Genomic DNA, 27,336 nt, shown 5'->3' with positions numbered 1-27,336 from the left:
CTTTATATTTATGACTGATGGACTGTTATGGACAAAAACCAGACGGACATATTAAATAATCCAGGACCAAGGACAATTAACCCATGGGCATAAAACTAAAATCAACACGTCAAACATCATGATTACGGAAGTTTAAATAAGCATAATTCTTTTATTTCATATTTAATTTCCTTTATTTTATATATAATTGCACTTCTAATTATCGCATTTTTATTGTTATTATATTTAATTGCACTTTTAATTATCGTACTTTTTAATTATCGCAAGTTTATTTTATCGCACTTTTATTATTCGTAATTTCATTTATCGTTATTTACTTCATGCTTTAATTTAAGTCTTGTATTTATTTTTAATATTTTACATTTGGTTTTAACTGCGACTAAAGTTTTAAAATCGACAAACCGGTCATTAAACGGTAAAAACCCCCCTTTATAATAATAATATTACTTATATATATATTTGTATTTTTATAAAAGTAAACTAATATAGCGTTGAGCTTTGTTTAAAAAAAAGATTCCCTGTGGAACGAACCGGACTTACTAAAAACTACACTACTGTACGATTAGGTACACTGCCTATAAGTGTTGTAGCAAGGTTTACGTATATCCATTCTATAAATAAATAAATATCTTGTGTAAAATTGTATCGTATTTAATAGTTTTTCCTAGTAAAATATAAACTATTTCGTATACCTTAGCTTTGACATCAACTTTGCAGTTCTTTCATCTCGCTGGGTGCGAGTCTGTAAGGAGCACGAGCTATTGGTGCAGCTCCTGGTACAAGATCTATTTGAAATTTAACGGATCGATGTGGGGGTAATCCCGGTAATTCTTTCGGAAATACATCGCGAAATTCTTTTGCGACGGGAACATCATTGATGCTCTTTTCTTCAGTTTGTACTTTCTCGACGTGTGCTAGAATAGCATAGCAACCTTTTCTTATTAGTTTTTGTGCCTTCAAATTACTAATAAGATGTAGCTTCGTGTTGCCCTTTTCTCCGTACACCATTAAGGGTTTTCCTTTTTCTCGTATAATGCGAATTACATTTTTGTAACAAATGATCTCTGCTTTCACTTCTTTCAACCAGTCCATACCGATTATCACATCAAAACTCCCTAACTATACTGGTATCAAATCAATCTTAAATGTTTTGCTAACCAGTTTAATTTCTCGATTCCGACATATATTATCTGCTGAAATTAATTTACCATTTGCTAATTCGAGTAAAAATTTACTCTCGAAAGGCGTCAATGGACAACTTAATTTAGCACAAAAATCTCTACTCATATAGCTTCTATCCGCACCCGAATCAAATAAAACGTAAGCAGATTTATTGTCAATAAGAAACGTACCCGTAACAAGCTCCGGGTCTTCCTGTGCCTCTGTCGCATTAATATTGAAAACTCTTCCGCGGCCTTGTCCATTCGTGTTCTCCTGGTTCGGGCAATTTCTAATAATGTGGCCCGGTTTTCCACATTTATAACAAACTACATTGGCATAACTTGCTCCGACACTACTTGCTCCGCCATTACTTGTTCCGACACCATTTGTTCCTTTCGTTCTATTAACCCCTGGTCCGTAGACCTCACACTTCGCCGCGCTATGACCATTTCTTTAACACTTGTTGCAAAATTTGGTGCAGAACCCTGAGTGATACTTTTCACACCTTTGGCATAGCTGCTTCTGATTGTTGTTGTTGTTGCGGTTATTATTGTTGTTAGGATGATTGTTGTAGTTGCTGTTGTTGTTGTTGTTGTTGTTGTTGTTGGGCCGTTTGTTGTAGTTGCGATTGTTGGGATAATTGTTGCGATTATTGTTGTAATTGCTGTTGTTGTTGTATTGGTGATTCTTATCACCGTTTTCCTCCCACTTTCTTTTGACTTCTTCACATTGGCCTCTTCAGCAGTCTGTTCTTTAATTCTTTCTTCAATCTGGTTCACGAGTTTGTGAGCCATTTTACATGCCTGTTGTATGGAGGCGGGCTCGTGTGAACTTATATCTTCTTGGATTCTTTCCGGTAATCCTTTCACAAACGCGTCGATCTTCTCTTCCTCATCTTCGAATGCTCCCGGACACAATAGGCACAATTCTGTGAATCATCTTTCGTATGTGGTAATATCAAATCCTTGGGTTCGTAACCCTCTAAGTTCTGTCTTGAGCTTATTGACCTCGGTTCTGGGACGGTACTTCTCGTTCATCAAGTGCTTGAATGCTGACCACGGTAGTGCGTACGCATCGTCTTGTCCCACTTGCTCTAGATAGGTATTCCACCATGTTAATGCAGAACCTGTGAAGGTATGCGTGGCGTACTTCACTTTGTCCTCTTCAGTACACTTACTTATGGCAAACACCGATTCGACCTTCTCGGTCCACCGTTTCAATCCGATCGGTCCTTCGGTTCCATCAAATTCCAAAGGTTTGCAGGCAGTGAATTCTTTGTAGGTGCATCCTACACGATTTCCTGTACTGCTAGATCCAAGGTTATTGTTGGTATGTAGCGCAGCCTGTACTGTGGCTATGTTTGAAGCTAGAAAAGTACGGAATTCCTCTTCATTCATATTCACGGTGTGTCGAGTAGTCGGTGCCATTTCCTTCAAAATAGTCAAATGGAACAAGTTAATCATACAGAATATTAAGAGTAGTTAATAGTATTTCGTAGCATAATATGAACTCATTTATAAAAGCTTTTTCTTCATATTAGCATTTTATAAGTTTAAATTCGGGTAGTACCTACCCGTTAAGTTCATACTTAGTAGCTAATATACAATTCAACTACTACAATTCTATATGAAAAACTGATTATAATAATATTTCGCGTTCAAACTTTTACACAATATTTTACAAACTTACAATACCGCTTATTTTACATATAGCATGAAATATAGCACACAATAAATTTGATACAAGATGGTTGTGAAGATAATTCTAGCTAGTACACAAGTCGTTCAGCAAAGGCACTAAAGACACGTAATTCATACGTCCAGAAACAAGTCATGCATTCTGGTTTTACTAGGATTACTTCCCATCCTTGGTCTTATGGAACATAACCGTTATGGCCGTTGATAAGACAGCATGTTGTAATGTCGTCAAAGGGATGAGGGTTACGTAATGTCAAACAGTCCCGTAACAATCTAAAAACCTCATTTTGTTACCCCAATTACCGACTCCGTCACTTGTGGGAACGTTTTGTTTAATAGTTGTAGCCCGATGTTCTTGTTCTCACTTTGGTGAGAAGCGAACATTACTAATCCGTAAGCATAACATGCTTCTTTATGTTGCATGTTAGCCGCTTTTTCTAAATCACGAAGTCCAATATTCGGATATATTGAGTCAAAATAATTTCTTAACCCATTGCGTAAAATAGCATTTGGGTTCCCCGCAATATATGCATCAAAGTAAACACATCGTAACTTATGGATTTCCCAATGTGATATCCCCCATCTTTTGAACGAAAGCCTTTTATAAACCAAGGCATTCTTGGAACGTTCTTCGAATGTCTTACAAACTGATCTCGCCTTAAATAGTTGTGCCGAAGAATTCTGACCGACTCTAGACAAGATTTCATCAATCATGTCTCCGGGTAGGTCTCTTAAAATATTGGGTTGTCTATCCATTTTGTGTTTTTATACTGTAAAATAGACAAGAGTTAGATTCATAAAAAAAATACTTATTAATACAAGCAATTTTTACATATATCATAAAGCATAAGCACACTATATTACATATATTACACCACACGAATACAACTATCTTATTCCGACTCGCTTGTTTCTTCTTCTTCGGTTTTGGTTCGTTTTGCCAAGTTTCTAGGGATATATGATGTTCCCCTAATACGAGCCGTCGTTTTCCACATTGGTTTAGAAAAACCTGGTGGTTTAGAGATTCCCGGGTCATTGTTACAACTTAAGGATTTTGGGGGTTGACGATACATATAAAGTTCATCGGGGTTGGAATTAGATTTCTCTATTTTTATGCCCTTTCCCTTATTATTTTCTTTTGCCTTTTTAAATTCAGTTGGGGTAATTTCTATAACATCATCGGAATTCTCGTCGGAATCCTATTCATCGGAGAATTGGTAATCCTCCCAATATTTTGCTTCCTTGGTGGAAACACCATTGACCATAATTAACCTTGGTCGGTTGGTTGAGGATTTTCTTTTACTTAACCGTTTTATTATTTCTCCCACCGGTTCTATTTCTTCATCCGGTTCCGATTCTTCTTCCGGTTCCGATTCTTCTTCCGGTTCCGACTCTTCTTCCGGTTCCTCTTCGGGAACTTGTGAATCAGTCCACGAATCATTCCAATTTACATTTGACTCTTCATTATTATTAGGTGAGTCAATGGGACTTGTTCTAGAGGTAGACATCTATCACATAATATCAAACGCGTTAAGAGATTAATATATCACATAATATTCACATGTTAAAAATATATAGTTTCCAACAAAATTTGTTAAGCAATCATTTTTCAAGTAAACAAGGTCGAAGTCCAGACTCACTAATGCATCCTAACAAACTCGATAAGACACACTAATGCAAAATTCTGGTTCTCTAAGACCAACGCTCGGATACCAACTGAAATGTCCCGTTCTTATTGATTAAAAACGTTCCATATTAATTGATTTCGTTGCGAGGTTTTGACCTCTATATGAGACGTTTTTCAAAGACTGCATTCATTTTAAAACAAACCATAACCTTTATTTCATCAATAAAGGTTTAAAAAGCTTTACGTAGATTATCAAATAATGATAATCTAAAATATCCTGTTTACACACGACCATTACATAATGGTTTACAATACAAATATGTTACAACAAAATAAGTTTCTTGAATGCAGTTTTTACACAATATCAAACAAGCATGGACTCCAAATCTCGTCCTTATTTAAGTATGCGACAGCGAAAGCTCTTAATAATCACCTGAGACTAAACATGCTTAAAATGTCAACAAAAATGTTGGTGAGTTATAGGTTTAACCTATATATATCAAATCATAATAATAGACCACAAGATTTCATATTTCAATACACATCCCATACATAGAGATAAAAAATCATTCATACGGTGAACACCTGGTAACCGACATTAACAAGATGCATATATAAGAATATCCCCATCATTCCGGGACACCCTTCGGATATGATATAAATTTCGAAGTACTAAAGCATCCGGTACTTTGGATGGGGTTTGTTAGGCCCAAAAGATCTATCTTTAGGATTCGCGTCAATTTGGGTGTCTGTTCCCTAATTCTTAGATTACCAGACTTAATAAAAAGGGGCATATTCGATTTCGATAATTCAACCATAGAATGTAGTTTCACGTACTTGTGTCTATTTTGTAAATCATTTATAAAACCTGCATGTATTCTCATCCCAAAAATGTTAGATTTTAAAAGTGGGACTATAACTCACTTTCACAGATTTTTACTTCGTCGGGAAGTAAGACTTGGCCACTGGTTGATTCACGAACCTATAACAATATATACATATATATCAAAGTGTGTTCAAAATATATTTACAACACTTTTAATATATTTAGATGTTTTAAGTTTATTAAGTCAGCTGTCCTCGTTAGTAACCTACAACTAGTTGTCCACAGTTAGATGTACAGAAATAAATCGATAAATATTATCTTGAATCAATCCACGACCCAGTGTATACGTATCTCAGTATTGATCACAACTCAAACTATATATATTTTGGAATCAACCTCAACCCTGTATAGCTAACTCCAACATTCACATATAGAGTGTCTATGGTTGTTCCGAAATATATATAGATGTGTCGACATGATAGGTCGAAACATTGTATACGTGTCTATGGTATCTCAAGATTACATAATATACAATACAAGTTGATTAAGTTATGGTTGGAATAGATTTGTTACCAATTTTCACGTAGCTAAAATGAGAAAAATTATCCAATCTTGTTTTACCCATAACTTCTTCATTTTAAATCCGTTTTGAGTGAATCAAATTGCTATGGTTTCATATTGAACTCTATTTTATGAATCTAAACAGAAAAAGTATAGGTTTATTGTCGGAAAAATAAGTTACAAGTAGTTTTTGTAAAGGTAGTCATTTCAGTCGAAAGAACGACGTCTAGATGACCATTTTAGAAAACATACTTCCACTTTGAGTTTAACCATAATTTTTGGATATAGTTTCATGTTCATAATAAAAATCATTTTTCAGAATAACAACTTTTAAATCAAAGTTTATCATAGTTTTTAATTAACTAACCCAAAACAGCCCGCGGTGTTACTACGACGGCGTAAATCCGGTTTTACGGTGTTTTTTGTGTTTCCAGGTTTTAAATCATTAAGTTAGCATATCATATAGATATAGAACATGTGTTTAGTTGATTTTAAAAGTCAAGTTAGAAGAATTAACTTTTGTTTGCGAACAAGTTTAGAATTAACTAAACTATGTTCTAGTGATTACAAGTTTAAACCTTCGAATAAGATAGCTTTATATATATGAATCGAATGATGTTATGAACATCATTACTACCTTAAGTTCCTTGGATAAACCTACTGGAAAAGAGAAAAATTGATCTAGCTTCAACGGATCCTTGGATGGCTCGAAGTTCTTGAAGCAGAATCATGACACGAAAACAAGTTCAAGTAAGATCATCACTTGAAATAAGATTGTTATAGTTATAGAAATTGAACCAAAGTTTGAATATGATTATTACCTTGTATTAGAATGATAACCTACTGTAAGAAACAAAGATTTCTTGAGGTTGGATGATCACCTTACAAGATTGGAAGTGAGCTAGCAAACTTGAAAGTATTCTTGATTTTATGTAACTAGAACTTGTAGAATATATGAAGAACACTTAGAACCTGAAGATAGAACTTGAGAGAGATCAATTAGATGAAGAAAATTGAAGAATGAAAGTGTTTGTAGGTGTTTTTGGTCGTTGGTGTATGGATTAGATATAAAGGATATGTAATTTTGTTTTCATGTAAATAAGTCATGAATGATTACTCATATTTTTGTAATTTTATGAGATATTTCATGCTATTTGCCAAATGATGGTTCCCACATGTGTTAGGTGACTCACATGGGATGCTAAGAGCTGATCATTAGAGTGTATATACCAATAGTACATATATCTAAAAGCTGTGTATTGTACGAGTACGAATACGGGTGCATACGAGTAGAATTATTGATGAAACTGAACGAGGATGTAATTGTAAGCATTTTTGTTAAGTAGAAGTATTTTGATAAGTGTATTTAAGTCTTTCAAAAGTGTATAAATACATATTAAAACACTACATGTATATACATTTTAACTGAGTTGTTAAGTCATCGTTAGTCATTACATGTAAGTGTTGTTTTGAAACCTTTAGGTTAACGATCTTGTTAAATGTTGTTAACCCAATGTTTATAATATCAAATGAGATTTTAAATTATTATATTATCATGATATTATCATGTATGAATATCTCTTAATATGATATATATACATTAAATGTCTTTACAACGATAATCGTTACATATATGTCTCGTTTAAAAATCATTAAGTTAGTAGTCTTGTTTTTACATATGTAGTTCATTGTTAATATACTTAATGATATGTTTACTTATCATAGTATCATGTTAACTATATATATATATATATATATATATCCATATATATGTCATCATATAGTTTTTACAAGTTTTAACGTTCGTGAATCACCGGTCAACTTGGGTGGTCAATTGTCTATATGAAACATATTTCAATTAATCAAGTCTTAACAAGTTTGATTGCTTAACATGTTGGAAACATTTAATCATGTAAATATCAATCTCAATTAATATATATAAACATGGAAAAGTTCGGGTCACTACAGTGCGGGTGGAGTGGATGGTGCTGGTGGAGTGGGTGGTGCAGACCGCACAAAATGGGGTGCAGACGTCCCGGCTCCAGAAATAGTCAACACGTAACAAGGTGTCTTACGTATGAGTGGGTCGACAGGGTACGGCACAAGCCGCTTACGGGCAGTAACCCTTCGACGCCGACCAAAAGCGTCAGTGAAAGCACGACCTCCATTCACCCCTGGAATGACGGTACCATCAGGACGGTACCGCTTCTTCGGCGGGGTAGAGGCTGGCTGAATAGGTATATCAGCAGGGTCCTCGTCGTCACTGGAGTCTGATGAAGAATTATCTGATGAAGAATCGGCGGATGATGAGTCATCCGAATCATGTGGTGGTGACACGGGTGACTAAACTGGCAGTTCGAAGGCGGCCAACATCTCTCTGTGTCTGAATGGCGGAATTGGCACTAAACGTCCATCTGGAGCGCGTCAGCACGGCATGCGCATATGGTTACGGAATGGCCCTTCCCCAAACTCCGCGGGGATCACAACACCACCGATGCGGGGCTGTGACTCCGAGGGTCCGGGAGCAGACGGAGTTGGAATCTCCGTAGGGTCCACGTGTCCGTCAATAGTAGCCACTGGTGTAGGCGGCTGGCTGCTAGTCCTGGAAGATGAAGCGCCGGGGTCACTCGTGCGTATCGGGATCGGTGGATCGGCAACGGTGGTAGGTGGAGTAGCTGAAGAGTCTAAACTGCCCAAAATGATAGCAGGTGGTACATCCGACATCTGAACAAGGAAAAATAAATTTTCCATGTCAGTAAGTCATAAAGCAAGCACGTATTAGGCCAACACTTTAAATCATGTATAACAATAAATAGCATGGCAAAAATAACGAATCGTACGGAAGTAGCTAGCAATCGAAAGCAAGTAATATCATACAGTAGTGAAATCATGTAGTAGCATATGGCATATAGCAGTAAAGGTAAGCAGCAACATGCAGTATGTCCAGCGGAAACAAGTAAACTAGCAAGTTGTAGATTAGTCCTATTAGTGAATCCTAATCGGGTCGGTCTTAGACTCACTAATGCAACCTAATTCCCTACAACCAATGCTCTGATACCAAATGTGATGCCCCGTACAAAACCATCGTGTACGAATCATTAACAACAGGATCATTACAAGGTTAAGTACTATATGCTGTAATTAAAGAAGTTGCATTCATGATAAAAAGGTGATGTCATAACCGACATCAAATGTTTTACATTTCAAAAGCATGCTGTAGTGACCCGAACTTTTCCATGTTTATATATATTAATTGAGATTGATATTTACATGATTAAATGTTTCCAACATGTTAAGCAATCAAACTTGTTAAGACTTGATTAATTGAAATATGTTTCATATAGACAATTGACCACCCAAGTTGACCGGTGATTCACGAACGTTAAAACTTGTAAAAACTATATGATGACATATATATGGATATATATATAGTTAACATGATACTATGATAAGTAAACATATCATTAAGTATATTAACAATGAACTACATATGTAAAAACAAGACTACTAACTTAATGATTTTTAAACGAGACATATATGTAACGATTATCGTTGTAAAGATATTTAATGTATATATATATCATATTAAGAGATATTCATGCATGATAATATCATGATAATATAATAATTTAAAATCTCATTTGATATTATAAACATTGGGTTAACAACATTTAACAAGATCGTTAACCTAAAGGTTTCAAAACAACACTTAGATGTAACGACTAACGATGACTTAACGACTCAGTTAAAATGTATATACATGTAGTGTTTTAATATGTATTTATACACTTTTGAAAGACTTCAATACACTTATCAAAATACTTCTACTTAACAAAAATGCTTACAATTACATCCTCGTTCAGTTTCATCAACAATTCTACTCGTATGCACCCGTATTCGTACTCGTACAACACACAGCTTTTAGATGTATTTACTATTAGTATATACACTCCAATGATCAGCTTTTAGCAGCCCATGTGAGTCACCTAACACATGTGGGAACCATCATTTGGCAACTAGCATGAAATATCTCATAAAATTACAAAAATATGAGTAATCATTCATGACTTATTTACATGAAAACAAAATTACATATCCTTTATATCTAATCCATACATCAATGACTAAAAACACCTACAAACACTTTCATTCTTCAATTTTCTTCATCTAATTGATCTCTCTCAAGTTCTATCTTCAAGTTCTAAGTGTTCTTCATAAATTCTACAAGTTCTAGTTACATAAAATCAAGAATACTTTCAAGTTTGCTAGCTCACTTCCAATCTTGTAAGGTGATCATCCAACCTCAAGAAATCTTTGTTTCTTACAGTAGGTTATCATTCTAATACAAGGTAATAATCATATTCAAACTTTGGTTCAATTTCTATAACTATAACAATCTTATTTCAAGTGATGATCTTACTTGAACTTGTTTTCGTGTCATGATTCTGCTTCAAGAACTTCGAGCCATCCAAGGATCCGTTGAAGCTAGATCCATTTTTCCCTTTTCCAGTAGGTTTATCCAAGGAACTTAAGGTAGTAATGATGTTCATAACATCATTCGATTCATACATATAAAGCTATCTTATTCGAAGGTTTAAACTTGTAATCACTAGAACATAGTTTAGTTAATTCTAAACTTGTTCGCAAACAAAAGTTAATCCTTCTAACTTGACTTTTAAAATCAACTAAACACATGTTCTATATCTATATGATATTCTAACTTAATGATTTAAAACCTAGAAACACAAAAAACACCGTAAAACTGAATTTACGCCGTTGTAGTAACACCGCGGGCTGTTTTGGGTTAGTTAATTAAAAACTATGATAAACTTTGGTTTAAAAGTTGTTATTCTGAGAAAATGATTTTTATTATGAACGTGAAACTATAACCAAAAATTATGGTTAAACTCAAAGTGGAAGTATGTTTTCTAAAATGGTCATCTAGACGTCGTTCTTTCGACTTAAATGACTACCTTTACAAAAATGACTTGTAACTTATTTTTCCGACTATAAACCTATACTTTTTCTGTTTATATTCATAAAATAGAGTTCAATATGAAACCATAGCAAATTGATTCACTCAAACGGATTTAAAATGAAGAAGTTATGGGTAAAACAAGATTGGATAATTTTTCTCATTTTAGCTACGTGAAAATTGGTAACAAATCTATTCCAACCATAACTTAATCAACTTGTATTGTATATTATGTAATCTTGAGATACCATAGACACGTATACAATGTTTCGACCTATCATGTCGACACATCTATATATATTTCGGAACAACCATAGACACTCTATATGTGAATGTTGGAGTTAGCTATACAGGGTTGAGGTTGATTCCAAAATATATATAGTTTGAGTTGTGATCAATACTGAGATACGTATACACTGGGTCGTGGATTGATTCAAGATAATATTTATCGATTTATTTCTGTACGTCTAACTGTGGACAACTAGTTGTAGGTTACTAACGAGGAAAGCTGACTTAATAAACTTAAAACATCAAAATATATTAAAAGTGTTGTAAATATATTTTGAACATACTTTGATATATATGTATATGTTGTTATAGGTTCGTGAATCAACCAGTGACCAAGTCTTACTTCCCAACGATGTAAAAATCTGTGAAAGTGAGTTATAGTCCCACTTTTAAAATCTAATATTTTTGGGATGAGAATACATGCAGGTTTTATAAATGATTTACAAAATAGACACAAGTACGTGAAACTACATTCTATGGTTGAATTATCGAAATCGAATATGCCCCTTTTTATTAAGTCTGGTAATCTAAGAATTAGGGAACAGACACCCTAATTGACGCGAATCCTAAAGATAGATCTATTGGGCCTAACAAACCCCATCCAAAGTACCGGATGCTTTAGTACTTCGAAATTTATATCATATCCGAAGGGTGTCCCGGAATGATGGGGATATTCTTATATATGCATCTTGTTAATGTCGGTTACCAGGTGTTCACCATATGAATGATTTTTATCTCTATGTATGGGATGTGTATTGAAATATGAAATCTTGTGGTCTATTATTATGATTTGATATATATAGGTTAAACCTATAAGTCACCAACATTTTTGTTGACGTTTTAAGCATGTTTATTCTCAGGTGATTATTAAGAGCTTCCGCTATCGCATACTTAAATAAGGACGAGATTTGGAGTCCATGCTTGTATGATATTGTGTAAAAACTGCATTCAAGAAACTTATTTTGTTGTAACATATTTGTATTGTAAACCATTATGTAATGGTCGTGTGTAAACATGATATTTTAGATTATCATTATTTGATAATCTACGTAAAGCTTTTTAAACCTTTATTGACAAAATAAAGGTTATGGTTTGTTTTAAAATGAATGCAGTCTTTGAAAAACGTCTCATATAGTGGTCAAAACCTCGCAACGAAATCAATTAATTTGGAACATTTTTAATCAATAAGAACGGGACATTTCAGTTGGTATCCGAGCGTTGGTCTTAGAGAACCAGAAAATTTTGCATTAGTGTGTCTTATAGAGTTTGTTAGGATGCATTAGTGAGTCTGGACTTCGACCGTGTTTACTTGAAAAATGATTGCTTAATAAATTTTGTTGGAAACTATATATTTTTAACATGTCAATATTATGTGATATATTAATCTCTTAACGCGTTTGATATTATGTGATAGATGTCTACCTCTAGAACATGTCCCATTGACTCACCTAATAATAATGAAGAGTCAAATGTAAATTGGAATGATTCGTGGACTGATTCACAAGTTCCCGAAGAGGAACCGGAAGAAGAGTCGGAACCGGAAGAAGAATCGGAACCGGAAGAAGAATCGGAACCGGATGAAGAAATAGAACTGGTGGGGGAAATAATAAAACGGTTAAGTAAAAGAAAATCCTCAACCAACCGACCAAGGTTAATTATGGTCAATGGTGTTTCCGCCAAGGAAGCAAAATATTGGGAGGATTACCAATTCTCCGATGAATCGGATTCCGACGAGAATTCCGATGATGTTATAGAAATTACCCCAACTGAATTTAAAAAGGCAAAAGAAAATAATAAGGGAAAGGGCATAAAAATAGAGAAATCTAATTCCAACCCCGATGAACTTTATATGTATCGTCAACCCCCGAAGCCCTTAAGTTGTAACAATGACCAGGGAACCTCTAAACCACCAGGTTTTTCTAAACCGTTGTGGAAAACGACAGCTCGTATTAGGGGAACATCATATATCCCTAGAAACTTGGCAAAACGAACCAAAACCGAAGAAGAAGAAATGAGCGAGTCGGAATAAGATAGTTGTATTCGTGTGGTGTAATATATGTAATATAGTGTGCTTATGCTTTATGATATATGTAAAAATTGCTTGTAATAAGTATTTTTTTTATGAATCTAACTCTTGTCTATTTTACAGTATAAAAACACAAAATGGATAGACAACCCAATATTTTAAGAGACCTACCCGGAGACATGATTGATGAAATCTTGTCTAGAGTCGGTCAGAATTCCTCGGCACAACTATTTAAGGCGAGATCAGTTTGTAAGACATTCGAAGAACGTTCCAAGAATGCCTTGGTTTATAAAAGGCTTTCGTTTGAAAGATGGGGGATATCACATTGGTAAATCCATAAGTTACGATGTGTTTACTTTGACGCATATATTGCGGGGAACCCAAATGCTATTTTACGCAATGGTTAAGAAATTATTTTGACTCAATATATCCGAATATTGGACTTCGTGATTTAGAAAAAGCGGCTAACATGCAACATAAAGAAGCATATTATGCTTACGGATTAGTAATGTTCGCTTCTCACCAAAGTGAGAACAAGAACATCGAGCTACAACTATTAAACAAAACGTTCCCACAAGTGACGGAGTCGGTAATTGGGGTAAAAAATGAGGTTTTTAGATTGTTACGGGACTGTTGGACATTACGTAACCCTCGTCCCTTTGACGACGTTACAACACGCTGTCTTATCAACCGCCATAATGGTTATGTTCCACAAGACCAAGGATGGGAAGTAATCCTAGTAAAACCAGAATGCATGACTTGTTTCTGGACGTATGAATTACGTGTCTTTATTGCCTTTGCTGATCGACTTGTGTACTAGCTAGACTTATCTTCACAACTATCTTGTATCAAAGTTATTGTGTGCTATATTTCATGCTTTATGTAAAATAAGCGGTATTGTAAGTTTGTAAAATATTGTATAAAAGTTTGAACGCGAAATATTATTATAATCAGTTTTTCATATAGAATTGTAGTAGTTGAATTGTATATTAGCTACTAAGTATGAACTAAACGGGTAGGTACTACCCGAATTTAAACTTATAAAACGCTAATATGAAGAAAAATCTTTTATAAATGAGTTCATATTATGCTACGAAATACTATTAACTACTCTTAATATTCTGTATGATTAACTTGTTCCATTTGACTATTTTGAAGGAAATGGCACCGACTACTCGACACACCGTGAATATGAATGAAGAGGAATTCCGTACTTTTCTAGCTTCAAACATAGCCACAGTACAGGCTGCGCTACATACCAACAATAACATTAGATCTAGCAGTACAGGAAATCGTGTAGGATGCACCTACAAAGAATTCACTGCCTGCAAACCTTTGGAATTTGATGGAACCGAAGGACCGATCGGATTGAAACGGTGGACCGAGAAGGTCGAATCGGTGTTTGCCATAAGTAAGTGTACTGAAGAGGACAAAGTGAAGTACGCTACGCATACCTTCACAGGTTCTGCGTTAACATGGTGGAATACCTATCTAGAACAAGTGGGACAAGATGATGCGTACGCACTACCGTGGTCAGCATTCAAGCACTTGATGAACGAGAAGTACCATCCCAGAACCGAGGTCAATAAGCTCAAGACAAAAATTAGAGGGTTACGAACCCAAGGATTTGATATTACCACATACGAAAGACGATTCACAGAATTGTGCCTATTGTGTCCGGGAGCGTTCGAAGATGAGGAAGAGAAGATCGACGCTTTTGTGAAAGGATTACCGGAAAGAATCCAAGAAGATATAAGTTCACACGAGCCCGCCTCCATACAACAGGCATGTAGAATGGCTCACAAACTAGTGAACCAGATTAAAGAAAGAATTAAAGAAAAGACTGTTGAAGAGGCCAATGTGAAGCAAGTCAAAAGAAAGTGGGAGGAAAACGGTGATAAGAATCACCAATACAATAACAACAGCAATTACAACAATAATCGCAACAATTATCCCAACAATCGCAACATCAATCGCAACTACAACAAACGGCCCAACAACAACAACAACAACAACAACAACAACAATAACAACAACAACAGCAACTACAACAATCATCCCAACAACAATAATAACCACAACAACAACAACAATCAGAAGCAGCTATGCCAAAGGTGTGAAAAGTATCACTCGGGGTTCTGCACCAAATTTTGCAACAAGTGTAAAAGAAATGGTCATAGCGCGGTGAAGTGTGAGGTCTACGGACCAGGGGTTAATAGAACGAAAGGAACAAATGGTGTCGGAACGAGTAATGGCGGAGCAAGTAGTGTCGGAGCAAGTTATGCCAATGTAGTTTGTTATAAATGTGGAAAACCGGGCCACATTATTAGAAATTGCCCGAACCAGGAGAACACGAATGGACAAGGCCGCGGAAGAGTTTTCAATATTAATGCGGCAGAGGCACAGGAAGACCCGGAGCTTGTTACGGGTACGTTTCTTATTCACAATAAATCTGCTTACGTTTTATTTGATTCGGGTGCGGATAGAAGCTATATGAGTAGAGATTTTTGTGCTAAATTAAGTTGTCCATTGATGCCTTTGGATAGTAAATTTTTACTCGAATTAGCAAATGGTAAATTAATTTCAGCAGATAATATATGTCGGAATCGAGAAATTAAACTGGTTAGCAAAACATTTGTAACATCCTGCCTTTTTCCATTTACTTTTCCGTTATACTAATTTAAAGTCCGTTATATGTTTATAACATCTCCCGTTGATGCGCGTTTTAAATTATCTCGTTTAGGTAATTCACGCACCCGAACGAAAGTTGAGGGACTAAACTTGACAAGGGATCAAACCCTTGACTAGGTCAAAGGGTCAAACCCCTTTCACCCATTCATTATCATCTCCATCTCTCTCTCTTTCTCTCTAGCAAGAACACACACACCATTACCAAATTCATTCAATCATCATCTAAAACCGATCTAGGATGCTTACAACAAAATAAATTACATATTCGTGATCCTCTCTTCATCCTCTTCATTTTGGTACCAACTTCATCTCGTTTGGGTAACATTTCTAAAACTCTAGATTTCTCTAAATTCGTGTTTTTGACTTGAAATGGTGTTAGTTAGTGTCTATGGCTCATTGTGATGTCGTGTATGTAATTTGTATGCTCGATCTCGTTGTTTTAGTATAACTAGCATGAACTTGATTTTGGTGTGTTGTTCTTGAATTTAGGATGATCATATGTTGTTAGATGTTAAAAGTTGATGTTTTAATTGTGTTACTAGCATCACTAGCTTCAATTTGATGTGTAGGTTGCCTTAGAAAACTTCATGAACTTGATTATTGATTTTGGTGAATTTGGGTTAGGGTTTGATGAACTTGAAATGGACTTTTGATGCATTGAATGCCATGGATTATTATTGGTAAGTGTTTAGTTGGATTGTATGCTTGATTACCTTCGAAACGGCATATCATTCATGTAAATTGGTTGCCCGAATCATTGAATTGCATTTATGAACTTGTATGCGGTTAATGTTAAGCATTAGATGCGGTTTTGGTTGTTGTAATAGGTAGATTGATTGATGAAATGTGTTTAGTTGTTTTCCTCGTCAAATTACCTTCCCAACGGTATAAGATACTTGTCTTGATTGTTTGCGGATCATAAATGATGATTGTTTGAAGTTAGGTTCGTGCATAAAACTTAAAAACTGCCAGAACTCTCTGCACAGGTAATGGCGCGGTGCGCCATTATGGTCTGTCCAACTTTGTCAATTTTCGAATAATGTTTGCTATGCTACGCACCTCCGATTCACATGTAACTTGTCCTAACATGCTCATACATGATTAAAAACCTCAGAAAAATAGTTCGGGACCCGACCCGAACGTGTTGACTTTTTCGTTGACTTTGACCGACCAAAGTTTGACTTTTTGTCAAACTTAACCAAATGATTATGCAACCTTCCTAACTTGTTTATACACTTGTACCTTGCATGAAACTTGACAATTTGATTTCACATGCTACATAATCGAGTCGTAACGAGCCATAGGACTAATTGAACATCTTTGACCTATCGTGTTTACCGTTATTGATACGACCTATTTGTTTAGGTCAAGACTAGCACTATCCTTCGCACACGTTATTTTGTGAAGTAATTTTCGTACGTGCACTCAAGGTGAGATCATAGTCCCACTTTTACTCTTTTTGAACTTACTTTTGGGATGAGAAAACATAAACGTTCTTTTAAACTACGTGAACACAAGTACAGGGAAAACAAACATTCTACATACGAGTTTGAACACAAATCCTCAATTCGATTATCATTAGTTACATCAGATGGTGTAAGCGAGAACTTATGTTATATGGCCATATGGGTTTGACAAACCCTCACTTCGGACGGTTCGCTACCGTCTACGGGTGAAATATATTTTCGGGAAACAGTGTATGTTCTAACACTATTATTACGGGGTTCAACGGACGGAATGTTAAGCTTTGATAATTGAGTGCTCGTGAATATTAACTTTTAGAATGTACTATGACTTTATCGATGTTGCAAATCTTGTGGTTCAACTTACTTTTACTCACTTACTTATTTAAACCTATGATTTCACCAACGTTTTCGTTGACAGATTCTCTATGTTTTTCTCAGGTCCTTGAACTTAGGTGATACATGCTTCCGCTCATACTTTTTGATACTTGCATTGGATGTCGAGTATACTTGCATACGTGGAGCGTCTTTTTGACTACTTTTAAATTGTGTCGCACGTGTTTCATACAAACTTTAAACATTGTTATGTACTTGTTATGGAAACTACTTTTGTAAACTTTGAAACATCCTTATTTATGAAATGAATGCGACAGATTTTTTTCGGTCAAACTTTGTTATAAAGACTTACGACCATGTAATGGGACCATACGTAGATGACGCCGTCATTTGACGATTTGTCGGGGTCGCTACAAGTGGTATCAGAGCCCAGGTTGTAGGGATTTAGAGTTCATTAGTGTCAACCCCGAGTCATAGGGTACATTGGTGAGTCTAGACTACAACCGGCATATAGACTTGACATAGGAATTACTTGACTACTTGTGCATTTATACTCGAACTCTCTTACTCATATCTACTCTTATTCTATCTTAATCTCGCGTTGTATAATTAAATTGGCACGCCACCTTGACTATATGAAGTAATGTCGCATGCACATATGAGTTAGGGTAATATAATTTCCGGGATTATATTACGGTGACACATATGAACATTCCGACATTATGACATAAAGAATTTAAGGCGGGTCAAGGATAATTTTCTCTCTATCTTTATTCCATATCACGGTTAGTATTATTTAGAATACTAACCAACGGTATTCTTTTGTTTTGAAGGAACAATGCCTCCTCGCCGTGTACGACGCAATGAAACTCCCGAACAAGTCTTACAACGCATGATAGCCACCGCCGTGGATGCGGCCATGGCCGGTCACTCGTCTAACAACAACAATAACACCAACCACAACAACAATAACCAAGGAGCCGGTAACTCTAGCGAAGGGTGCTCCTACAAAGCTTTCATGGGGTGCAAACCTCACACTTATGAGGGAACCGGGGGACCGGTTGTGCTTACTCGTTGGTTTGAACAAACGGAGGCCGTCTTTAGCATAAGCGGTTGTCGGGATCAAGACAAGGTCAAATACTCCACCCAAACTTTCTCCGGAATTGCTCTAACATGGTGGAACACCTATGTTCAATCGGTGGGTACCGATGAAGCTCATGCCCTCTCTTGGGCCGATCTAAGGGAAAAGATGATTGTTGAATATTTTCCGCGCGAAGAAACCCGAAAGCTTGAGGAAGAACTAAGAGCTTTGAAAGCGGTCGGAAACGATCTTAAAGCTTATAATCAACGCTTCGCCGAACTATCCTTGATGTGTCCTAATCTTGTTAACCCCGAATCTCAAAGGATTGAGCTCTACATGCTCGGTCTTCCAAAAAGCATCAAACAAGGGGTGATGTCATCCAAACCCGCTACTCATCAAGCCGCTATGAACATGGCCCGCCAATTAATCGAAACGGTTGACGAAATCGTAGTGCCGGCTCCTAAGGCCGAGGACAAGTCGGGTGGCAACAAAAGGAAATGGGAAGCTACTCCATCAACCAACTACAACAACAACACCTTCACCAAAAAGCCTTTCAACAACGACGGCAAGAAGGGTTATGTCGGAAACTTACCTGTTTGCAACAAATGCCACAAGCATCATCACGGCGAATGTAACAAGCTAGTTTGTCACCGTTGCCAAGGTGTTGGTCATAGGGCCAACAATTGCACAAGCGCCGCCCCCGTTGCTCGAAAGGGGCCCAATCCTCCAAAAACGGTCACTTGTTACGAATGTGGCCAAACGGGCCATTATAAGAACGAATGCCCGAAAAAGAAAGCCAACCCCAATAACCGAGGCCGAGCCTTTAACATCAACACCGAGGAAGCCCGAGATGATAATGAATTAGTCACGGGTACGTTTCTTCTCAACAATTCTTATGTCTCTTGCTTATTCGATTCGGGTGCCGATAAGAGTTTTGTATCCAAGACTTTGACTCATTTTTTTAATACTCCACCACGTCCACTAGATACCACTTATACCATTGAAGTGGCTAACGGGAAACTATTAAGTGCCGACACATGTTATCGGGGGTGTACGTTAAACATTTTGGGTAAGGAATTTGAAATTGACTTGATACCTATGAAACTAGGAAGCTTTGATGTAATAATCGGTATGAATTGGTTAGTCAAAACGAAATCTCACATCCTTTGTGATCTTAACGCAATCCGAATTCCTATCGAGAATGGTGAACCTTTGATTGTTTATGGCGATAAGAGTTGCACCAGACTCAACCTCGTTTCGTGCCTTAAAGTTAGAAAACTACTCCGTAAGGGTTGTTTTGTGATCCTTGCTCACGTTAAGAAAGTCGAGTCCGATGAGAAGCACATCGGTGATGTGCCAATTGTTAGTGACTATTCCGATGTATTTCCCGATGAATTGCCGGGTCTTCCACCTCATCGACCGGTTGAATTCCAAATCGATCTTATTCCGGGAGCCGCACCCGTAGCACGTGCACCATATAGACTCGCTCCATCCGAAATGCAAGAATTGCAAAGTCAAATCCAAGAACTACTTGATCGTGGTTTTATCCAACCTAGCCATTCACCATGGGGCGCTCAGATTTTGTTTGTTAAAAAGAAAGACGGATCCCTACGAATGTGCATTGATTATCATGAACTAAACAAATTTACGGTTAAGAACCGATATCCTCTTCCTCGCATCGATGACCTCTTTGATCAACTACAAGGGTCTTGTGTATATTCGAAAATCGATCTCCGCTCGGGTTATCATCAATTGAGGGTTAAGGGGGGAAGATGTCTCCAAAACCGCTTTCCGAACTCGTTATGGTAGTTATGAATTCCTTGTCATGCCATTTGGTCTCACTAACGCACCGGCGGTGTTCATGGATCTTATGAACCGCGTGTGCAAACTGTATCTCGATAAATTCGTTATTGTGTTCATCGATGACATATTGATCTATTCTAAAAATGAAGAAGAGCACGAACAACATCTCCGACTTGTGCTTGAACTCTTGAGACAAGAACGACTTTATGCCAAATTCTCCAAGTGTGAATTTTGGTTAAAGGAAGTTCAATTTCTTGGTCATGTTGTAAGTGATCAAGGTATTAAAGTCGATCCCACAAAAATCGAAGCCATTAGTAAATGGGAGACTCCTACTACTCCTACTCACATTCGTCAATTCTTGGGTCTCGCCGGGTACTACCGTAGATTCATCAAGGATTTTTCTTTGGTTGCTCGTCCTCTAACCATGTTAACTCATAAGGGAAGAAAATTCGTTTGGGCAACCGAACATGAATCCGCATTCCAAATCTTGAAAACGAAGCTAACCACCGCTCCTATCTTGTCACTTCCCGAAGGCAATGATGACTTTGTTGTATATTGCGATGCCTCAAAACATGGTTTTGGGTGTGTATTGATGCAACGAACGAAAGTCATTGCTTATGCTTCTCGACAACTAAAAATTCATGAACGGAATTACATGACTCATGATCTCGAACTCGGAGCCGTTGTCTTTGCACTTAAAATGTGGAGACACTATCTTTATGGAACCAAGAGTACTATCTTTACCGACCACAAAAGTCTCCAACACATTTTCGATCAAAAGCAACTAAACATGAGACAACGACGATGGATTGAAACTTTGAACGATTACGATTGCGAGCTTCGTTACCATCCCGGGAAGGCAAACGTAGTAGCCGATGCCTTAAGTCGAAAAGAAAGAGCGGTGCCTCTTCGTGTCCGAGCCTTAAACATCACCATCCACGCAAACCTTAATAGCCAAATTCGGATAGCCCAAGATGAGGCTCTCAAGGATGAAAACCTTTCACACGAGCTCTTGAACATTCTCGTCTCTCGATTCGAAATTAGGGAGACCGGACTCCGATATTACGCCGGAAGGATTTGGGTGCCTAGTTATGGGGACCTACGAAGCCTTATTTTAGACGAAGCCCATAAGTCACGATACTCGATTCACCCCGGTGCCAATAAGATGTACCAAGACCTTAAACAACTATATTGGTGGCCGAACATCAAAAGGGACGTAGCTACTTATGTTTCCAAGTGTTTGACATGTTCCAAAGTCAAAGCCAAACACCAAAGACCGTCCGGACTACTTCAACAACCCGAGATCCCGCAATGGAAGTGGGAAAGGATAACGATGGATTTTATCACCAAGCTACCAAAAACGACGGGCGGTTATGATACCATTTGGGTTATTGTTGACCGTCTCACCAAATCCACACACTTCCTGGTCATGAAAGAAACGGACAAAATGGAGAAACTTGCACAACTTTACATTAAGGAGATCGTAGCCCGACACGGTGTACCTTTATCGATTATCTCCGACCGAGATAGCCGTTTCGTTTCTAGATTTTGGCGTACATTGCAAGAAGCGTTGGGAACGCGTTTAGATATGAGCACCGCATATCATCCTCAAACCGATGGACAAAGCGAACGTAGAATTCAAACCTTAGAGGACATGTTACGAGCTTGCGTGGTTGATTTCGGAAAAGCTTGGGACAAGCACTTACCTCTCGCCGAGTTCTCTTACAACAATAGTTATCACGCAAGTATTAAAGCCGCACCTTTTGAAGCGTTATATGGTCGAAAATGTCGCTTTCCTCTTTGTTGGGCCGAAGTGGGTGACGTGAAAATTTCCGGGCCCGAACTCATTCACGAAACAACCGAAAAGATTCTTCAAATCCGAGATAGGCTTCGGACGGCCCGGAGTCGTCAAAAATGCTATACCGACAAAAGACGCAAAGACCTCGAATTTCAAGTCGGTGACCGCGTCATGTTAAAAGTCGCACCTTGTAAAGGTGTCATCCGTTTTGGGAAACGTGGGAAACTAAATCCGCGGTATGTTGGTCCTTTCGAAATCTTAGAGCGTGTTGGAACCGTTGCTTATCGTTTAAACCTTCCGCCTCAACTAAGCTCCGTCCATCCTACTTTTCATGTATCTAACTTGAAAAAGTGTCTTGCCGAACCCGATATCGTCATTCCTCTCGAGGAACTTACTGTTGATGACAAACTTCATTTTGTGGAGGAACCGGTTGAAATTGTGGACACCTCCGTCAAGACATTGAAACAAAGCCGAATCCCGATTGTTAAAGTCCGTTGGAACGCCAAAAGGGGACCCGAGTTTACTTGGGAAAGGCAAGATCAAATGCAAAGGAAGTATCCTCATCTATTCGTGAATTCGGAAATACAAGATCTCGAGGAAGAAACAACGACTACTACGCCTACTTAAATTTCGGGACGAAATTTCTTTTAAGGAGTAGGTAATGTAACATCCCGCCTTTTTCCATTTACTTTTCCTTTATACTAATTTAAAGTCCGTTATATGTTTATAACATCTCCCGTTGATACGCGTTTTAAATTATCTCGTTTAGGTAATTCACGCACCCGAACGAAAGTTGAGGGACTAAACTTGACAAGGGATCAAACCCTTGACTAGGTCAAAGGGTCAAACCCCTTTCACCCATTCATTATCATCTCCATCTCTCTCTCTTTCTCTCTAGCAAGAACACACACACCATTACCAAATTCATTCAATCATCATCTAAAACCGATCTAGGAGGCTTACAACAAAATAAATTACATATTCGTGATCCTCTCTTCATCCTCTTCATTTTGGTACCAACTTCATCTCGTTTGGGTAACATTTCTAAAACTCTAGATTTCTCTAAATTCGTGTTTTTGACTTGAAATGGTGTTAGTTAGTGTCTATGGCTCATTGTGATGTCGTGTATGTAATTTGTATGCTCGATCTCGTTGTTTTAGTATAACTAGAATGAACTTGATTTTGGTGTGTTGTTCTTGAATTTAGGATGATCATATGTTGTTAGATGTTAAAAGTTGATGTTTTAATTGTGTTACTAGCATCACTAGCTTCAATTTGATGTGTAGGTTGCCTTAGAAAACTTCATGAACTTGATTATTGATTTTGGTGAATTTGGGTTAGGGTTTGATGAACTTGAAATGGACTTTTGATGCATTGAATGCCATGGATTATTATTGGTAAGTGTTTAGTTGGATTGTATGCTTGATTACCTTCGAAACGGCATATCATTCATGTAAATTGGTTGCCCGAATCATTGAATTGCATTTATGAACTTGTATGCGGTTAATGTTAAGCATTAGATGTGGTTTTGGTTGTTGTAATAGGTAGATTGATTGATGAAATGTGTTTAGTTTTTTTCCTCGTCAAATTACCTTCCCAACGGTATAAGATACTTGTCTTGATTGTTTGCGGATCATAAATGGTGATTGTTTGAAGTTAGGTTCGTGCATAAAACTTAAAAACTGCCAGAACTCTCTGCACAAGTAATGGCGCAGCGCGCCATATACCCGCGCGGCGCGCCATTATGGTCTGTCCAACTTTGTCAATTTTCGAATAATGTTTGCTATGCTACGCACCTCCGATTCACATGTAACTTGTCCTAACATGCTCATACATGATTAAAAACCTCAGAAAAATAGTTCGGGACCCGACCCGAATGTGTTGACTTTTTCGTTGACTTTGACCGACCAAAGTTTGACTTTTTGTCAAACTTAACCAAATGATTATACAACCTTCCTAACTTGTTTATACACTTGTACCTTGCATGAAACTTGACAATTTGATTTCACATGCTACATAATCGAGTCGTAACGAGCCATAGGACTAATTGAACATCTTTGACCTATCGTGTTTACCGTTATTGATACGACCTATTTGTTTAGGTCAAGACTAGCACTATCCTTCGCACACGTTATTTTGTGAAGTAATTTTCGTACGTGCACTCAAGGTGAGATCATAGTCCCACTTTTACTCTTTTTGAACTTACTTTTGGGATGAGAAAACATAAACGTTCTTTTAAACTACGTGAACACAAGTACAGGGAAAACAAACATTCTACATACGAGTTTGAACACAAATCCTCAATTCGATTATCATTAGTTACATCAGATGGTGTAAGCGAGAACTTATGTTATATGGCCATATGGGTTTGACAAACCCTCACTTCGGACGGTTCGCTACCGTCTACGGGTGAAATATATTTTCGGGAAACAGTGTATGTTCTAACACTATTATTACGGGGTTCAACGGACGGAATGTTAAGCTTTGATAATTGAGTGCTCGTGAATATTAACTTTTAGAATGTACTATGACTTTATCGATGTTGCAAATCTTGTGGTTCAACTTACTTTTACTCACTTACTTATTTAAACCTATGATTTCACCAACGTTTTCGTTGACAGATTCTCTATGTTTTTCTCAGGTCCTTGAACTTAGGTGATACATGCTTCCGCTCATACTTTTTGATACTTGCATTGGATGTCGAGTATACTTGCATACGTGGAGCGTCTTTTTGACTACTTTTAAATTGTGTCGCACGTGTTTCATACAAACTTTAAACATTGTTATGTACTTGTTATGGAAACTACTTTTGTAAACTTTGAAACATCCTTATTTATGAAATGAATGCGACAGATTTTTTTCCGGTCAAACTTTGTTATAAAGACTTACGACCATGTAATGGGACCATACGTAGATGACGCCGTCATTTGACGATTTGTCGGGGTCGCTACAACATTTAAGATTGATTTGATACCAGTAGAGTTAGGGAGTTTTGATATGATAATCGGTATGGACTGGTTGAAAAAAGTGAAAGCAGAGATCGTTTGTTACAAAAATGCAATTCGCATTATACGAGAAAAAGGAAAACCCTTAATGGTGTACGAAGAAAAGGGCAACACGAAGCTACATCTTATTAGTAATTTGAAGGCACAAAAACTAATAAGAAAAGGTTGCTATGCTGTTCTAGCACACATCGAGAAAGTACAAACTGAAGAAAAGAGCATCAATGATGTTCCCATTGCAAAAGAATTTCCCGATGTATTTCTGAAAGAATTACCGGGATTACTCCCACATCGATCCATTGAATTTCAAATAGATCTTGTACCAGGAGCTGCACCAATAGCTCGTGCTCCTTACAGACTCGCACCCAGCGAGATGAAAGAACTGCAAAGCCAATTACAAGAACTTTTAGAGCGTGGTTTCATTCGACCAAGCACATCACCGTGGGGAGCTCCTGTTTTGTTTGTCAAGAAGAAAGATGGTACATTCAGGTTGTGTATCGACTACCGAGAGTTGAACCAACTTACCATCAAGAACCGCTACCCACTACCGAGAATCGACGACTTATTTGATCAACTACAAGGCTCGTCTGTTTATTCAAAGATTGACTTACGTTCCGGGTATCATCAAATGCGGGTGAAAGAAGATGATATTCCAAAGACTGCTTTCATAACACGTTACGGTCATTACGAGTTTATGGTCATGCCGTTTGGTTTAACTAATGCACCAGCTGTGTTCATGGACCTTATGAACCGAGTGTGTGGACCGTACCTTGACAAGTTTGTCATTGTTTTCATTGATGACATACTTATTTACTCAAAGAATGATCAAGAACACGGTGAACATTTGAGAAAGGTGTTAGAAGTATTGAGGAAGGAAGAATTGTACGCTAAGTTTTCAAAGTGTGCATTTTGGTTGGAAGAAGTTCAATTCCTCGGTCACATAGTGAACAAAGAAGGTATTAAGGTGGATCTGGCAAAGATAGAAACTGTTGAAAAGTGGGAAACCCCAAAAACTCCGAAACACATACGCCAGTTTTTAGGACTAGCTGGTTACTACAGAAGGTTCATCCAAGACTTTTCCAGAATAGCAAAACCCTTGACTGCATTAACGCATAAAGGGAAGAAATTTGAATGGAATGATGAACAAGAGAAAGCGTTTCAGTTATTGAAGAAAAAGCTAACTACGACACCTATATTGTCATTGCCTGAAGGGAATGATGATTTTGTGATTTATTGTGACGCATCAAAGCAAGGTCTCGGTTGTGTATTAATGCAACGAACGAAGGTGATTGCTTATGCGTCTAGACAATTGAAGATTCACGAGCAAAATTATACGACGCATGATTTGGAATTAGGCGCGGTTGTTTTTGCATTAAAGACTTGGAGGCACTACTTATATGGGGTCAAAAGTATTATATATACCGACCACAAAAGTCTTCAACACATATTTAATCAGAAACAACTGAATATGAGGAAGCGTAGGTGGATTGAATTGTTGAATGATTACGACTTTGAGATTCGTTACCAACCGGGAAAGGCAAATGTGGTAGCCGACGCCTTGAGCAGAAAGGACAGAGAACCCATTCGAGTAAAATCTATGAATATAATGATTCACACTAACCTTACTACTCAAATAAAGGAGGCGCAACAAGGAGTTTTAAAAGAGGGAAATTTAAAGGATGAAATATCCAAAGGATCGGAGAAGCATCTTAATATTCAGGAAGACGGAACCTGGTATAGGGCTGAAAGAATTTGGGTACCAAAATTTGGAGATATGAGAGAAATGATACTTAGAGAAGCTCATAAAACCAGATACTCAATACATCCTGGAACGGGGAAGATGTACAAGGATCTTAAGAAACATTTTTGGTGGCCAGGTATGAAAGCCGATATTGCTAAATATGTAGGAGAATGTTTGACGTGTTCTAAGGTCAAAGCTGAACATCAGAAACCATCAGGTCTACTACAACAACCTGAAATCCCGGAATGGAAATGGGAAAA

The sequence above is a fragment of the Rutidosis leptorrhynchoides genome, chromosome 11 (assembly GCF_046630445.1).
Source record: "Rutidosis leptorrhynchoides isolate AG116_Rl617_1_P2 chromosome 11, CSIRO_AGI_Rlap_v1, whole genome shotgun sequence".
In the NCBI taxonomy this organism is placed as follows: domain Eukaryota; kingdom Viridiplantae; phylum Streptophyta; class Magnoliopsida; order Asterales; family Asteraceae; genus Rutidosis; species Rutidosis leptorrhynchoides.
The sequence above is the reverse complement of the archived record's forward strand: the minus strand, read 5'-3'. Positions refer to the sequence as shown.